At 44.8% G+C, this 4708-nt stretch overlaps 1 pseudogene; it reads left to right on the top strand.

Moving 5' to 3' along the window:
* The first annotated feature begins 2235 nt into the window (after positions 1–2235).
* On the top strand, positions 2236–3492 carry LOC103266924 (annotated as a pseudogene).
* The last annotated feature ends 1216 nt before the right edge of the window (positions 3493–4708 follow it).

Here is a 4708-nt window from a genome sequence, read left to right as displayed (position 1 = left end):
AGAAGGATCGCCTGAGCCCAGGAGGTCCAAGCTACAGTAAGCCATGATCGTGCCACTGTACTCTAGCCTGGGTGAGTGAGACTCCAACTCAAAAACAAACAAGCAAAATCAAATTTACTTGGAAATGCAAAGCAACTCTAGAGTAGCTAAAATAATTTTGAAGAAGTATAAAGTCAGAAGACTTTCTCTATTTAATTTCAAGATTCACCTTTATAAAGCTACAGCAATCAAGAGAGTGTGGAATTGGTGTAAGGATAGACATCTAGATTAATAGAACAGATTAGAGTCCAGAAATAGAACCACACATATATAGTTAACTGATTTTTAATAAATATGCCAGAGTAATTCAAAGAATTTAAAAAATAGCATTTTCAACAAGTGGTGCTAGAATATGCATATGCAAAATTAGATAACCTCAACTTTTCTTTCTTACTTTATATAAAAATTAACTTAAAATAGAAAATATAACTAAATTTAGAGCTAAAACTATAAAACTTCTCAAAGAAAACAAAGGAGAAAATTATTGTGAACTTAGGCTAAGCAAAGATTTCTTGGATATACCAAAAGCATGAATCATAAAGGAAAGAAAAAGATAAATTGAAATTCTTTAAAGTTTAAAATTTTATGCGTGGGCATGGTGGCTCATGCTTATAATCCCAGCACTGTGGGAGGCTGAAGCAGGAGGATTATTTGAGGCCAGCAGTTTGAGATCAGTCTGGCCAACACAGCAAGACACTCCATCTCTACAAAAAAGATTAAAAAAATTAGCTGGGCATGGTGGTATGTGCCTGAGTCCCAGTTACTCAGAAGGGTGAGGTGGAAGGATCACCCGAGCCCAGGAGGTCAAAGGTGCAGTGATCTGTGAGCATGTCACTGCACTTCAGCCTGGGTAACAGAGTGGAATTCCTACCAAAAAAAAAGTTAAAATTTTTGTTTTCAAAAAACATCAATAAAAAGGGAAGCCACTGAATGAAAGCAAATATTTGCAAAATATATTTGATGAAGGCTCATATCCAGAATGCAAAAATAACTCTTACAACTTAACAAGGAAGAAAACCCAATTTTCAAGAAAAACGAGCAAAAGACTTTGCGATGATTCATAACATGTGCTAACTTGATTGGGTCATAAGGTGGACAGATATTTGGTCAAATATTATTCTGGGTATGTCTGTGAGGATGCTCCTGGATAGTGGGTCAACTGAGTAAAGCAGGTTGCCTTCCCTAATGTGGGTAGGTGCGTACAATCTGTTGAAGACACGAATAGAAGGCTGGGTTCGGTGGCTCAGCCTGTCATCCCAGCACTTTGGGAGGCCGAGGAGAGTGAATTGCCTGAGCCCACGGGTTCAAGACCAGCCCGGGCAACTTGGCGAGACCTCGTCTCTACAGTAAATCAAAACTTAGCCAGGTGTAGTAACACACGCCTTAGTTTCGGCTACTTGGAAGGCTGAGGCGGAAGGATCGCCAGAGACCAGCAGATCAACTCTGGGGTGGACATGAGTGTGCCACTGCACTCTAGCCTTGGCAACAGAGTGAGACTCCAACTCAAAAAAAAAAAAAAAAAAAAGGAATAGAACAAAAGGGTAAGGGGGAACTTCACCTACTGACTGATTGAGCTGAGACAAGGTCTTCTCTTGCCCGCAGACTGACACTACACCACTGACTCTCTAGCTTGCCAAATGCAGATCTTGGGACTTCTCAGCATAATCCTGTGAGTCAGCTCTTTACAGTAAATCTCTTTCTGACCGTGGGATGAGAGTTGCAGGCGAGGGGCTGGTGTGTGGTGGACGAGGTGCCCCCTGACAAGACATGCACCCTCCTACGCCCTCCCTCCCCTTCTTCCCCATCCCCTCCCCGGACCCCCCTTGCCTCCAGATGCTAGCTCCAGGGTGGATGAGGTCGCCTGCAGGCCCTGGGCATCACCTCCCTGGGCCGCCCAGGGAGATACTTTTGTAAAAGCCTTGTGGAACATATCACCATTACAGGATGCCTGGTACATTTAAGACACCTGATAGCATGAGATGCTCGGAATGGGTACAGGATGTCACCAGGAATCAGAGCACGAAATGACACAGACTTTCCTTATTCTAAATGTGCCATTCTTCATTTTAAGTTGCCTCTGCACTTCTGATAAATGCAAACTGACGACCCTCACAGCCACAACGGAGGGCAAACCATTGGTGCTTGAAGTCTAGAAGACTGCCCTTAGCAAAGAGAACTCCCTGATGGGTGTTTGAAATGCTGAGGAAGTTGCTGTGGAAGAGACTTTTTTCTTATCCCATGAAACACTACTTCGTTGTTCTTGTTTTCCCCTCATCACCTTCTCTGTTTTAAGGTCCCTGAAAAGCCTGATTTCGTGTCAGATGCTTGGAGCTTGTGGGAGAGAATCCTAGTAGTGATATTAATTGCACCAAAGTTTAAGAGGGTGATGTAGATGAAATCCAAAAGGTAAAGCTTGAGATGCTAACGGTGACATTTAGAAAGCACCCTGGATGGGCACCTTGTGACTGTATCATCATGACCAGTGACTGTCCTTTTGTCAAGAGGTGCAAGTATATCCTAAAAATCCTTAGTAAGGAAGAGGCGGGGTTTCCCATAGCATAATCTATAGTGGTCCATCACAAAATTGAAATGCTTGACAGGCTCCTGACGGCCATCTACATGCATCAGAATGTCTACTGCATTCACGTGGACTCAAAGTCAGAGGATTCCTTCTTAGCTGCGGTGATGGGCATCGCATCCTGTTTCAGTAATGTCTTTGTGGCTAGTCAGTTGGAGGGTGTGGTTTTTGCATCATGGAGTCAAGTTCAAGCTGACCTCAACTGCATGAGGGACCCCTACACGATGAAGGCAGACTGGAAGTACTTGATAAATCTTTGTGGGATGGAGTTTCCTATCAAAACCAACCTAGAAATTGTCAGGAAGCGCAAGTTGTCAATGGGTGATGACAACCTCAAAACAGAGAGGATGCAATAAAGAAGAAAGGTGGAAAAAGTGGTATGGAGTTGTCAATGGAAAGCTGACAAGCACAGGGACTGTCAAATGTGTGCTCCGCTTGAAACCCCTCTTTTTTTTCAGGCAGTGCTTAGTTTGTGGTCAGTAGGGAGTATGTGGGGTAAATGCTAGAAAATGAAAAAATCGCAAAGTTTATGGAGTGGGCGCAAGACACGTAGAGCCACCATTCAGAGGATCCCTGAAGTCCCCAGCTGTCCTTAAGTCATAAATACAGTTTGTCTGACATATACCCAGTTGCTAGGTTTGTCAAGCAGCAGTACTTTGAGGGCGATGTTTCCAAGGTCCACTCTCCTGCCCTGCAATGGGGTCCACACACGCTCGGTGTGCATTTTCAGAGCTGGCGACTTGAACTGCATGCTGTGCAAACACTACTTGTTTACCAATAAGTTTGACGTAGACGTTGACCTCTTTGCCATCCAGTGTTTGGACGAGTATCTGAGATATAAAACCTTGGAGATGTTAAAACACTGCCCATTATAGGCAGCTCGAGGAATCATCAGAAGGAAGGACAAAAGGTACTCCATCTGGTTCCTCTCCCTTGTCAGTAAGCATCAGACAAATCATATGGTGTCCCCCATGGAGTGGGGACTCTTAAGTCTTCACGTCAGAGAAGTTGCATGGTTTCTGAAGAGCACAACTAACTAGAAAGCTTATAGCATTAACTGTTCATTTGGAGTTAATGGGAGGGGGAATTAAAGTAGCCCGAGGCCAGGGCAAGGCATTCTGGAGAGGGTGGTCTGGCATGGCTAGGGAAGAGGCCAACACAAAAAATCAGCCTGTTAAAAGAGCTCAGGAGGCCAGGCTTGGTCAGCCTGTCATCCCAGTTCTTTGGGAGACAGAGGCGAATGGATTGCCTGAGCCTGCGGGTTCAAGACCAACCTGGGCACCTTGGAAAGACCTTGTCTCTACAAAAAATCAAAAATGAACCAGGTGTGGTAGCACGCACCTGTAGTTCCAGCTACTTGGAAGACTGAGGCAGAAGGATCGCCAGAGCCCAGCGATGGATTGAGACTCCAACTCAAAAAAAAGGGGGGAGGGCACAGGTCCACTCCCACTGTGGGAGCTTTTCTGTTCTCTCAATAAATTCTGCTTTAAAAAAAAAAAAAAGAGCTCAGGGACTTAGCAAAATGAAAAGATTTGACCTGTGCCAAAATTATTTTGTAAATTTTAAATATGACAATTTTTCTGATATGAATAAATTTGTAACAATCATAAAAATAAGAAATTTTTAAAAGTCTCTTTATGGGGCTGGGCACAGTGGCTCAAGCCTATAATTCCAGCACTTTGGGAGGCCAAGGCTAGAGGACTGCCTGAGCCAGGGGTTCAAGACCAGCCTAGGCAACTTGGTGAGCTTTCATCTCTACAATAAATAAATAAAAAATTAGCCGGGCATGGTGGTACATGCCTGTAGTTCCAGCTACTTGGAAGGCTGAGGCAGAAGGATCGCCTGAGCCCAGCAGGTCGAGGCTGCAGTGGCCATGAGTGTGCCACTGCACTCCAGCCTGGGCAACAGAGTGAGACTCCAACTTTAAAAAAAATTCTCAGCCGGGCTCGGTGGCTCAGGCTGTAATCCTGCGCCTTTGGGAGGCTGAGGTGAGTGGATTGCCTGAGCCCGTGGGTTCGAGACCCGCCTGGGCAACTTGGCGAGACCTCATCACTACAATAAATCAAAATGAGCCGGGTGTGGTAGTGCACG

Source organism: Carlito syrichta, unplaced genomic scaffold (assembly GCF_000164805.1).
Source record: "Carlito syrichta isolate Samal-C Ts95f unplaced genomic scaffold, Tarsius_syrichta-2.0.1 Scaffold307669, whole genome shotgun sequence".
Lineage (NCBI taxonomy): Eukaryota > Metazoa > Chordata > Mammalia > Primates > Tarsiidae > Carlito > Carlito syrichta.
The sequence above is the reverse complement of the archived record's forward strand: the minus strand, read 5'-3'. Positions and strand labels throughout refer to the sequence as shown.